Here is a 13,766-nt window from a genome sequence, read left to right as displayed (position 1 = left end):
CCCACTTTCTCTGCAGGATTTTGCTTTGGAAAAGAGATTTATTGTTAGACCTCACATTACAATGCAGTCAGGGGCTTTGGGTCCTGATTCCCTAGGTTCAGAAGCCTAGAGAAAAATTATTTAACATCTTGGCCTCAGGTAACAATATCTACTTCATGGAGTTGGGTCAGGCATCAGAGTCTATGGGGATATGCTGTTGTCCACTGCATTAACCATCCTTCATGTCATTGCATTATTTTCTGAGGCTTTACTTTGTATTGGATTATGAAAAGCTTATGGCCAGAGAGAAACCACAGCGGATGTTTTAAGAGGCATGTGAAAAAATGTGACTGGTCATGCATGTGGATTATTAGATGTTAAATGTATAGTATAACTTTTTAGATGTAGTGTTACCTGGATTAGGCTTATGTACTATAATTATGATTTTAAAATGTATTAGCATGTTTTCATGAAGCCTAGATAGTATGACTAGTTTACTAGTATATTCTCTAAACATTTCTTGTTTTACTCTTACATCAGATTCCTCACTTAAAATTTACTACATGGTGTCTACAGTCAAGGAACAAAGGCTTTGTACTGCTGCAGCCATTTATTTTTATTTATTTTTTAAAAAATATGTTTTTATTGATTAAAGGGAGAGAGAGATAGAAACATCAATGATGAGAGAGAATCACTGATCGGCTTCCTGCTTCATGCCCCATACTGGGGTTTGAGCCTGCAACCTGGGCATGTGCCCTGACCGGGAATCACAGTGCGACCCCCTGGTTCATAGATTGATGCTCAACCACTGAGCCACACTGGCCAGGCTGCTGTGGCCATTTAGACGTAAGAAAATCCACATTTCCTCTCCTTTCACCCTGAGACTGCCAGTGCTTTATAGTTTCTCACACACTTTGCTTCTCTCAAAGACATTTTCATGTTTAATAATACATTTTTTAAAAGTCAGATAATTTTCAGATAATAAAATTCTGGTACTGCGCACACTTTAAAAGAAATACAATGAATGAAAACAACCCCTCCTACACAGAGGCATTTACCATGTCTATCTAAAAATTACAGCTACACATTTGCTAGTTATATTATTGCTAGAGGCCCAGTGCACGAAATTTATGCACTTGGGGAAGGGGGGTCCCTCAGTCCAGCCTGCGCCCTCTCACAGTCTGAGAGCCCTCGGGAAATGTTTGACTGACAGCTTAGGCCCGCTCCCCATGGGCTGTCAGTTGGACATCCTTAGTGCTGCTGTTGAGGCAGGTGATGTCAGTCGGACATCCTTAACACTGCTGCAGAGGACATCCTTAGCGCTGCCGTGGAGGTGGGTGAGGCTCCCGCCCCCGGCCGCTGCGCTCTCCAGCTATGAGCCCAGCTTCTGGCGCACTGACCACCAGGGAGCAGCTCCTGCATTGAGCGTCTGTCCCCTGGTGGTCAGTGTGCATCATAGTGACCGGTCATTCCGCCTTTCGGTTGATTTGCATATTAGCCTTTTATTATATAGGATAGAATGGCTAATATTACCTACTTTTCAAAAGCATTAAAATAAACTTGGTTGAAAGTAATGTTATTTATTAAAAAAAAAAAGGGCAGGAAAAGTCATATATCTTTATACATTGGTTTAAAATGCCAGTATATTTTATGGAAAATAGGATGTTTTAAAGGTTAATCTTAATGGAAGTCTTTTCTTGTATAAGTATCTTGTAACTTCACACCATGCACTAGTGGAGTTTTCCCTGATAATATGTGTTTTTGAGAACTGTAGGGCTAGGCAAAATGTACTGATGTGAAGATTTCTTAGCTTTCATTGTGAGGGTACACAGACCAAAAAATAAATAAAATCACGTGCCCCATAATATTCTTTCTAGTGTATCTAGTCTGATCAAATGGAATTACCTACTTCAAAAGTTATTGTGAAAGAAACCTAAAAAAGAACAAATTGCATGTAATTGTGGTAAAGAATAAGCTTTTTATTGATCAGTTAGAAAATACCAAAGACATATTTGCTTTCTGTACCTCTGTAATCAATAGTGGATTAGTAATTTTATTTTAAATAAAAAAGAATATTTTAAAAATGTATTCCATTGTTATTGAAAGGCACGAGAGCATTGCATAATTTTGTAATTCTTGCTGGAGAGAGACTCTGTCACTGGCTGGAACTATTTTTGTATTCAACCAGCATTTACTGAAGCTGTGCTGTTATGTACTCTGCTAGATACAGAGCTTGGGGTGGGCCCTGTTAGAAGTGAAAGTCAGGAAAGCATGGGGCCTTAGGGTTTTACAAGCTTGAGGATGGGAGAACATAGAGAGTCAACCCTGTAAATATGAAAAGATAATACACAGAAGAATGAGAAGTAGTCAGCAAAGGGAAAATGACAATAGTAAGTGATAATACTAGTATTGTCTTCACTAATTGCCCATTATTGGCTAAGGACTTAATTGCCCACAGTGGGTGTTAGGTCATCTCCTCAACATCTGTTCCCCTCTCTTTCCCCATCTCATATTTACTATACAGTTTATGGGCAGAAAGATATCTTCCAGGGTTTGTAAAATCAAGAAAAATAACCTAAATCTTGGATAATAACAGTGGGAATCTGTCAGGTTTTACACAAAAGTTGCTTCAAACTCCTCAACGAGCACCATCAGCCTCACAGCTCTACTAGGGTAGGGCAAGCTGTGAAAAACAGCCGTTTTACCCCAGGAGAGGAATCTCTTGATTTGGAGGAATGGTCAGAAAAGTACTGGCAGAAAGAGAACCATCCTATTGTTAAAAGAGTGAAGAACAAGGACATAGCATGCCTGAGGTGATGATCCTGGTTGGGTCTAGTAATACTCTGGCAGACTAGCTAGAAATTTGGGAGGAAGAGAGAATGAAACATACATAGAGGGCCTTGATATGCAACTACTTATCCCTGGGAGTCTGAGAGGCTATGTGTAAGTACAAGGTCAGATGAGAATGCAATTCACACAGCCCTGGCTGAATATGAGGCCTTGCAAATATGCAGAGGTCAAACAAGAGAGCTGAACAGCAAGTAAAAGTCAGAGAAAACCTGTAAACTGATGAAACTTTTAAAGCATTCCCTACACCACACATAGATCCATTGATAATAGGTGGAAATATTACCTACTTGAGCTGTTTGAGCATGAAGGAAATCAAAACTTATGTCACCCTAAAATATGTTACTTTGGCCCAAGGATCATTTTGGACTGAAAGAATTTGAGAATCATAAATTAGAAAAGCTCCCTGCCTGCTTACTATTTGCCTACAAACAGGACACACATTTTCAAAGGTGCCCATCCTCCCCTCTCTACCAGGAAGGATAAAAGTTAATCACTGGAGACAACGTTAGACCCTATCAGCAAGGTAGATTTTATCTACCATTAGTTTCCCATATATTTACCTTCTCATAGTTTGCTGCTCTCAGAAGCCTAAAATTGCTTTCCTTTGTCCTGTCATTTCTTTACAAATTACTATTTTTTGTTGAAGATGCTATATAAACCTCAATTCTAAACCACTTCTTTGAGTGCTTGCTTTGGCAGCACATATACTAAAATTGGAATGATATAGAGAAGATTAGCATGGCCCCTGCACAATGATGACTTGCAAATTTATGAAGCATTTCATATTAAAAAATAAAAAATAAGATAATAGACCACCTCTTTAAGTTACTCTTGCTGAGTTACTCATATATACACATTTTAATAAACTGCTATTTGTCTTTTGTCTTTTTCTTATTAATCTGTTTTTTGTTTGTTTGTTTGTTTGTTTGTTTTTATTATGGAACCCCAGCCAAGTACCTAAGAGGAATAGAAAAAAAATTTTTTTCCCTCCACTACAAACACAACCTCTGACCAATCATTGGCCAAATACCAAATCATGCTGATTCAATGGTGACCTCTGGGGATTCAGATTTTAACAAAAAACAATTTAAAAAAATACTGAATAGAAACATCCGTGTCTACACATCAAGGAAGAGATAGACTCCACAGAATTAGGTCAGGCAACTTACTAAACAAACAAAATGGCAGCAACAAAACTCCAGGAGGGGAAAAAATCAGAATCCAGAATAGCTACAATATATTAAAAATGTCCAGTTTTTAATAATAAAACTAATGGGATGAAAAGAAATAGGAATGTTTGCCTCCTAAAGGTAAAAGAAAAAAAACAGGCAATTGGAACTATTTCTAAGGGTGCCCAGATATTGGACTTGGCAGAGAAAGGCTACAAAACAACTGCCATCAATATATTCAAAGTAGTAGAAAAAATTTTTCATGAATTAAAGGAAATTATGATGATAATGACATTAAAAAGAATTTCATCATAAATAATTTATTTTAATGGAAATTCTGGAGTTGGAAAGCATAACTGACTCAATTACTAACTCTGACTCTAGAAAAAAATTAAATAATATTCTTTCATTAACTCTTCTATAAAATTTATTCCATCAGATTAGTATTAACAAATCCAGACAAAGACACACAGAAAATAAATTACAGACCAATATCTCTCATAAAGATAGATGTGAAAATTTCTATACAAAATATTAGGAAACCAAATCCAGTACTAGTAGTGATGATTATATACCATGACCAAGTGGGATTCATCCCAGAAATATAAAGTTGCTTCAACATGTCATTATCAATGTAATATGCTTATTAAACTAAGTGACAGAAAACACATGCCCATCTCAGTAAATTCAGAGAAGGCATCTGAAAAAAATTCAACATATTCATGATTTAAATTCTCAACCAAGTTGGAAAAGAAGGGAACTTTCTCCAACTTGATAAACAGCATTCAAGAAAATCTACAGCTAACATAAAACTAGACTTTGCTTTCCCCCTATGTTTGGGAACAAGGCCAGACTGTCACTGTCTGTTTGCTTCTATTCAACATTGTGCTATAGGTTCAAGCCAGTACAATAAAGCTAGTAATAATAATAAGTAATAATAAGTAAAAAAAATAGTAATAAATAGAAAGGAAGAAGTAAACAAGAAAGAAGTAAAACTATAAATTTTCATCTACAGAAAATAAAATCTTGTAGAAAATTTAAAGAAATCCACAAAAACACTGCTAGAACAAATAAGACTAGCAAGTTCACAAAATTAAAGATTAAATAATAATTCATTGTATATAATACAATAACAATGAGTAATCAGAAAAGGATTTTAGGAAGTGCATTATAGCCTGGCAGGCATGGCTCAGTGTTTGAGAGTCAACTTTTAAACCAAGAGGTCACTGTTTGATTCCTGGTAAGAGCACATGCCTGGGTTGTGGGCTCGATCTTCAGTGTGGAGCATGCAGGAGGCAGCCGATCAATGATCCTCATAATTGATATTTCTATCTTTCCCTTCCTCTCTGAAATCAATTAAAAAAATTTTAAAGTGGAGATGTGACTGATGCCATTTAACATGAAAAGTTTGTATTCCACCCTCTACCTACGTATTTACTCACTTCTATCCAGAGCTACCTGGGAAGCAACCCATTACTTTTATATTGTTCCCATTTACAGGTCCTAGCCCCTGGCGCAGTCATCTGTGTTAATCTAACAACTGGCCCCTAGCCCTGGCCCAGTCATCTGTGTTAATTTAACAAATACTCTAGCTCCCTAATGGAGCCTTCTGCAAGGATGACGGACTGAGGCAGAAAAGTGAACAGGAATAAGAATACATGGAGTCCACTCTGTCTATTTGCTTGGGTTTCCTATGTATGAAGCCCTCACTGTCACTAACTTCTTCCAAAGGCCTTTTCCCCTAACTTCTCCAAACAAAACAAATATGAAGTCTTTCTCTTTACTGAACCATGAGCCCATCTTTTATGCAGCACCCAGATTTCTCCCTATATGATTGACAATTCTACCCAAGTTTTATTTGATGATCTATTCCCAGGAATCGGTATGATTCTGATCACTTTTAGTCCTTTTTGGAGGCATACATCTACTAATCTTCAGTAATAACTTCACTCAGAGAAGTATTTTATATTTTATACTAGAGGCCCAGTGCCCTCTTGCAGTCCGGGAGCCCTCGGGGCATAGTCCGACTGACGGCTTAGGCCTGTTTTGGCAGTTGGACATCCTTAGTGCTGCATGGGAGGCGAGAGAGGCTCCCGCCACCGCCTCTGCGCTTGCCAGCCTTGAGCCCAGCTTCTGGCTGAGCCGCACTCGTGGGAGCACACTGACCACTAGGGGGCAGCTCCTGCATTGAGTGTTTGCTCATCATAGTCAGTGCGTGTCAGTGCGAGTTATAGCAACCAGTCATTTTAATTTGGTAGGGAATTCTTTTGGGGATTCAGTGGTCAGTGCGCGTCATAGCAACCAGTCATTACGCCAATTCAGTCGATTGGCATATTGGCTTTTTATTATATAGGACTAGAGCCACAACATGTGAAATCGCGTGGCCCCGCTCAACCATGCACACCCTGCCCACCTGCCCTCCCTCCCACTTTGATACCCTAACCTCTCCACCCAGAGCTTGAGCACGCCTGGCCCCGCCCCTGACCCCTCCAGCCTTCTCTGGCTGCTTCAAGCCCTGCCCTTGGTCCTGTGAGTCGCCTTGGGCTGGTCCCGCCTCCTCCGGGCGCCTCTCCGCTTTCACCCTGTCTATGGAGCAACGCAATGGCTCTGCCCTGCTGCACATGTGCATGCAGCCTCCTGCTGATCGGTCGTTACGGTGTGAGGACATCACGGCCATTAGCATATTAGCTTTTTATTATATAGAACTAGAGGCCTGGTAAATGAAATTCATGCACTGGGGGGGTGGGTGTCCTTCAGCCCAGCCTGCACCCTCTCCAATCTGGGACCCCTTGGAGGATGTCTGACTGCCGGCCTGATCAATGCCTAACTGCTCCCTTGCCAGCCCGATGGCCCCCAACTTCCCTCCCCTGCCATCCTGGTCGCCCCCAACTGCCCTCCCCTACAGGCCCGGTTGCCCCCAACTGCCCTCCCCTGCCGGCCTGGTGACCCCCAACTGCCCTTCCCTGCTGGCCTGTTCACCACCAACTGCCCTCCCCTGCCGGCATCTTGTGGTGGCCATCTTGTGGTGGTCATCTTGTGGAAGCCATCTTATGACAATGTGGGGGTGGCCATCTTGTGACTACGTGGGGGCTGCCATCTTGTGTTGGCCATCTTGTGACAACGTGGGGGCAGCCATCTTGTGATGACACGAGGGCGCGAGGGCCACCTAGGCTTTTATTAGTATAGATATTCTAGAGCTAGTTCTGAAAATCTCTATTGGCATATTTGATTCTTAGTCTGGGTATTTTTAACACATTGGACATAACAGAGAAATTATCAATTCATGTTCATGTGATCCCACTTTACTCTGGAGTAGGCAGTGGGCTTGTAAGTTTTTCATTGAAACTGATAAAGGTCATGTCTTTGTTATGTCCCCAAAAGAATTCCCTACCAAATTAAAAAAAAAAAACCTAACCAACTATATGTTGTAGTTTTACTTTAAACCTGTAAAATAAAAAACATCCTTACCCAAAGCAAGATGAAGGAAAATAGGCAATTAAAGCATAGTCTTGGATTTTATGCACTCATCTTCAAACTTTTCACACTTCTTATAAATCTGTTGTGCTAAGAATCTTTTTTTTTCCTGCTTTAACATTCAGGACAGAGCAATGTACATGTCTATAGACCTATTTGTCAGAAAATAAAAGTAATGAAGGAGAGTCAGATTTGAATAAGAAGAGTGGACTAGACCTGAGAGAATAGAACAGGCCTAGGCAGCTTCAATTCTCCATCTTAAAATTACTTACTATTGTTGGGAATCATAGAACATCAAAAGGACAAATTCAAAACTCAAATTAGTTCCTGTCCTCCCAGGAGAGACCGCCTGCCTGATTCGGATCTGTCTTTCATGTGCCGTTCTCACTCAAACTTACAATTTCAAGGGCTAGAATGTCATTCAATATGCACAGGCCTGTTAGAATTAATGAGAGTTATATTTAGAAATTCTTCTACTGTGAGATAGAATACAACATTAAACTTTTCAGGTCATGACAAGGACCTATTGACAAGGGAGAGTTTCAAAAATATGCAAATTAGCTAGTTGGGTAATCACAGGCTGTGCAAATTAAAAGGGACACATTTATTCATTCTTTTCACAACTAAGGATCTGTCAGAATAGAGTTGTGTTATTTTCTGCTACAAACAATCCCAAAATCTCACTGACATAAAAATAAAGGTCTATTTCTCCCTCATACCACATAACTGCCATTCCTGGTCTAATCACTCCCAGTGTCTCCATCTCAAATGTTGCTGGTCACTCTGACAATGGGAAAAATTAGTTCTAAAGTGTGTTGCACTAGTGATTAGCTGTTTCTGCCTTAAGTGGCTTTCTCATTTCTTTCACATCTCTTTAAAACAGGCCATATAACACCCCCATAATAGGCAGGAAAATGCAATCTCTCCAGATACCTAAATAAAAAGATTATTACCAGAGCCGTAATCCCAACAACTTAAATCCCTGCTCTTAGAAACTTATTAGTGAAGGGAGTCACACAAATACAAAGTATACAAATAAGTAAAGAGGTAATTTCCTGTTGCAGTAAATGATATGGAAGAGATAACCAATGATGTGATAAAGAGTAACATGAGGAAAGAGAGAGGAAGAAGGTCCATTTTAGATTATGTGGTTAGTTATAGAATAAAGTAGACAACAGGTACATTTTGTTATCTTTGCCCTTGCAAGTCCACTCTCCTTCCATTTCCATCTTGTTCTGTGTCTTTAGAAGTTGACCTTGGAAAGGCCAAAAAATATATGCCACCTCCAAACGTGACTATAGATGTTCAAGACATGCCATTCCAAAATATGCCACTTTGGTATATTGATGATTTTGAACTATAGGTACTTGAAAAACAGCAAATACAGGGAGAAGTGTTCTCTGAACTCCCCTTATCTGCCTAAAGACAGATCATCCAAAAGGAACTCAACTGTCATAAGTCCCCTCCCTGGAGTTTCATCAACCAGGGAAAATTGACTTTTATCACAGAAGAGACTAGGAGTCAACACTACACCCTGACAAACTGTCACAAACCATCATACCTCCCATCCATTCTTTAAGGGCCCATTAGTCTTTCCTCAAAAGCATTTACTCTCCCAAGAGGCCTACATCCTCCCTTTCCTTTCCCTAGTAAGATATATTTAAGTCTAAATTTTAAGACACCTATGGGAGTTCCTCATAACCCCCTAGGTATCTCCCATGGATACATGAGAGATACATGCTAATAAACTTCTCATTGTTTCTCTTTTTATCAATATACTAGAGGCCTAGCGCATGAGGAGGGGCCCTGCCTCCCGCTGTGCAAGGAGGCATCCCGCGGGGGACCGGGACCCGCACCTCACTCATGCAGCGACGGCCACCGGCCACCGCGGGAGTCAGGCCGGACTGGCACCGCGGGGGGCTGGACTGGCGCCATGGGGGGCCGGGACCTGAATCTGACTCGCAGCGTCCCCTGGCCACCCTGCCTGTGTCTGCTCTGGGGCTGCCTAAGCCACCATGCTGGCTCAGGCAGGCCCTCCTGTCTCTGTCTCTGTCTCTGTCTCGGCTCTGGGCCTCACCTGTGCATGCAACCTCCTCCTGTCCAGTTGTGACCTGTTATGGCATCCTGGCCTAATTTGCATATTCTATCTATCTATCTATCTATCTATCTATCTATCTATCTATATCTTTTATTACAGAGGTCTTGGCTAAAGACCTCTGAAGAGTAGAGGAAAAATTATTTTTCTTCCCCTACACATGTATGGGTTCCATCAATGGAGTTCTTTCTCTTTCCCTCTGGCTTCCAGTTAGCTTCCCTGAGAAGCACAGGACAAAATCCAAGGGAGGCAGGAGAGTGAAGTCCTCACTCCTTCTGCGCTAGGGTTGCTATGGCTGGCTGCATTCCACACGACGGTTATAATTCCTGTCCGGTGGCCCTCACCGCATCCATTTTCTCTCTGTCCAGAGTAGTGGGCAAACCCTCATCAGCTCCTTCTGGCTTAAGTGTGATAAACCCCTATAGTTTCTAGCCTCAGGGTAATACACTATCCATTATTGTTTTCCTAAATGCTCTAGAGTGAATTGCGTCCTCCTAAAAGTCATAGAGGAGGACCTAGCCCTCCCCACAACCAGACCATGCTAGCATCCTGACCCCAGATTTCCAGCCTGTGAGAAAATAAATTTCTGTTCTTTAGGTCATCCAGACTATGGCATTTTGTTATGGAAGCCCGGGAAGACCAAGGCACTAAGCTTTACTCCTCTAATAATCCCCTTATTAAACTCTTTTCAAATTGCCCAATATGAGTATACCATCTTTTTCCTGCTGAGATCCCCACTAATGTAAAATGTGTACTTTTGATTCTCATTAGTTTGTACCTATAATTTCTCTCTAACTTGTAATTTCCTATATACATGATGGCTTAATTATGACTTAGAAAATTAGAACAGACTTTTGTTTAAAAAGGCTAAATATTTAAGTAAATATTTTATTTATGTTTTATTTAAGGCACTGTAAAGAAAAGAAGGCATAATGTGGTATAATAATTCAGAGAATGGGACTGGAGATTTAGGCCAACTTGGGGTTCAATCCCATCTCTGCACATAGCAGCAGAGTTACGTGGCCAGGTTACTTCTCTAATATTCATGTTCCTCACTTGTCATATAAGAATCACCATTTCATTTATAACCAATGTGATTATTACAAGATTACAGTAACAGCCCAAAATGAAATGGTGAAAACTATTATCCCTACTGTTAATTATTACCTTTACTCTCTCATCAAAAATCCTTTTGTGATACTCTATTTTTGGAAGCTTCTTGAAACTTGAGCATATCCATGGTGCCAGTCCTCACAACCCTCATAGCCTATGGGATTTTTACATTAAGGAGAATGGATTAATAGCCATCAATAGGCTCCCAAAGCAACATGAACTAAGGCCAAGAGGCATCCGGCATTTTGTCTACAGAATATTCTCTTTAGAAGGGAAGCTAATCAAAGCCTTATTACCTTTAAGTAAGTCTTCATATGAAATGCAGGACACAATATAACTTATTCTAATTAGTTACTCTTTTGTGTTTAGAATAAGTTGTTTGACAAATTATTTGTTCTGTCTGTACATTTTATCTTTATCTCCTTTCTTGCCTGCTGCCAAATCAGATACAGATGACTTATACAGAGAGCTGAAAAATACCAACGAGCATTAGCCTCTACCTCAGCAACTAACATGGGCTTATTCACACACCACCTCACTTAATTTTTCTTTGGTAACACTGAATTTTCTATAGCTCAGTATGTAGTATCTTACCGGGAAGTCAAGCCAGGCTCTGAAGTCTGCACGTATTATGAGCCTTTGCAATAGGAAAAAAGATATCTCAGCAGGCAGATTCAATCATGAAAAGTCTGAAAATCAACAATTTATGCAACAAGGTTATATAACAAAGAATTCTTACCTTTTTCAATGTCGAAAAAATTTTCTAATAAATTGATACTTACACATGACCCTGAAAAATACCTAATCTGCCCATACTTCCAAGATGAGAGTTTAAACAAATGAGTTACATGACCTTGATCAACTTCCTTAACCTCTCTAATTTTTGATGCCTTATTTAAATGGGGGAACTAATAGTACATAGGGCAAGGGCTGCTGAGAAAATGAAATGAAATAAGGCGTACAAAGTATTTTTCCTAATATATGAAAGCACTCAATAATTATTAGATGCTCTATTATATCTCACATCCATTCTAGCTATAAAATATTATGACCCACTGCCATTTCAAACATTTGATTCCTCCTACAATAGAAATTCTTATTGTTATATCACTACTCTTATTTTTTAATTTTATTTGTCAATTATAATTTATATTCAATATTATTTTATATTAGTTTCAGGTATACAGCATAGTAGTTAGACAACGATATACATTACAAAGTGGTTCCCCCAATCTTTCAAGTACCCATCTGGCAGTGTACATAGTTATTACAATATTATTGACTCTATTCCTATGCTGTACTTTACATCCTCACTCTTTTAATTTAATGTTTCCTATAAGCATTTTTATCTCCAAAACAGTTGAAAGTTTTCAAGGTTATCCCATTTGGGTGTACCCATGATGATCATGGCTTATTAAATAATTCCATACTAATAAACAGAAAAGATTTTTCTGATGTTTGTCTCATTACAGTCTAGAATAAAAGTAGGGTGAATTTTGTCTTAGAAAGATCAGGAAACCAGGTTGTGAATATTAGACATCTACAAATTTGCTTCAAGGGTTAATTTTAACTGTAGAGCTTACAACATTTTAAAAAGATGAGGGGAAGAGTGAACAGAGATAAGTTCTTTTTTTTATTATTGAATGTCTATTTTATTAAATTTGTGTACATCAAAAGCTTAGAAAATTACCAGCCTTCAACATTTAAGAAGTTCTTATTCATATTTTGAGGTTTCTGAGTTTTCTTTCATAATCAGAAAGTACATTTTTAAATGGGAAGAGGTTACAATCCCAAATAGCCCACCAGGTGAGGCCATGTTTCTGAGGCGCATTCATGTCAGACAGTTGGTCGTAGTACTGGATGAACTCATCTAAAGGAAAGTGTTTTTATGCAGTCAATTATCTCCCAGATCCCTTATATTTTCCCCAGCCAGGACCCAAAATTTAAGGAATTAAGCAAATAAACATACTGTTGTAAAATGATATAACCACTTTGGAAAATAGTTTAGCAATTTCTTAAAAGGCCAAATATGCAGCTATTATATGATTAGGCTATTCCAATTCTAAAAATATACCCAAGATTTAAAGAAAAAGTAGATGTCCATATAAAACCTTTATTTGTAATAGAAAATAATAGGAAAAATTAGAAACAACCCAAATGTCTATGAACTAGTAAATGAATAAACAAATTGTGATATGGCCACAAAAAAGGAGTGCTATGCAGCAATAAAGCCATGAATTTTTAATATATATATAAAAAATGAAGGAATCTCAAATAATGATGCTGAAGAAAAGTTGTCAGATGCAAAATAGCACACACTGACTGATTCCATTTATATAAAACTAGAGGCCCAATGCACGAATTCATGCCTGGGGAGAGGCCATGGGCGGATGGCAGGCTGGCTCTGCCCCCTGGTCGAACTCCCGGTAAAGGGGACAATTTGCACATTAGCCTTTTATTATATAGGATGCTAGAAAAAATGCAAAGTTATATCCATTGACAGATCAGCAGTTGCTTGGGGATGCGGGTGGAGGACAGAAAGGAGGCAGAAGGGAAGATCAGAGGAGTGACAAAGGTTCAGGGGTGATGGATTGTTATGATTGTGACAGTTTCATGGTGTATTCATGTCTAAACAAATCAAATTATACTTTAAATATATGTAGGTTTTATGTCAATTATGCCTCAATTTTTAAAAAAATGGATTTCTCCAGTTTAAAAAAGACTAAAAATTCATTACAATGTGTGATCATTTATTATACCCTTCTTTTAAAAATCATATAAGATAATTGTAGGACAGTAAAGGAAATGAACATTGGAATCCAAGAGATATATGGAATTCAGGGTGTGTTTTTTTTTTTCTTTAAGTATAACCGTAGTCTTATAGAGAAATGTTGCTTTTTTAGAAGATGCACCTGAAAGAATTCAGGATGAAGAGTTAATTTCTGCAAATTAAATTTAAAAAAATACTGAGAGAGAGAGTAACGATGTTCCTTCTTGAATCTAGGTTGAGGTAATACAGTGTTCTTTTGGCTATCTTTTTATGCATTTTTGAAATATTTTATAATAAAAAGATTAATATGTTACTT

At 38.8% G+C, this 13,766-nt stretch overlaps 1 non-coding gene across 1 annotated transcript; it reads left to right on the top strand.

The window, feature by feature from the left end:
* Nucleotides 1–3,512: 3,512 nt before the first annotated feature.
* On the top strand, nucleotides 3,513–3,619 carry LOC114233791 (U6 spliceosomal RNA). Its single transcript, XR_003619939.1, has one exon. It is a non-coding gene; the product is annotated as a U6 spliceosomal RNA (small nuclear RNA).
* Nucleotides 3,620–13,766: the final 10,147 nt, after the last annotated feature.

The sequence above is a fragment of the Eptesicus fuscus genome, chromosome 6 (assembly GCF_027574615.1).
Source record: "Eptesicus fuscus isolate TK198812 chromosome 6, DD_ASM_mEF_20220401, whole genome shotgun sequence".
Taxonomy (NCBI): Eukaryota; Metazoa; Chordata; class Mammalia; order Chiroptera; family Vespertilionidae; genus Eptesicus; species Eptesicus fuscus.
Note: the sequence above shows the minus strand (reverse complement) of the source record. Positions and strands in the feature narration are given on the sequence as shown.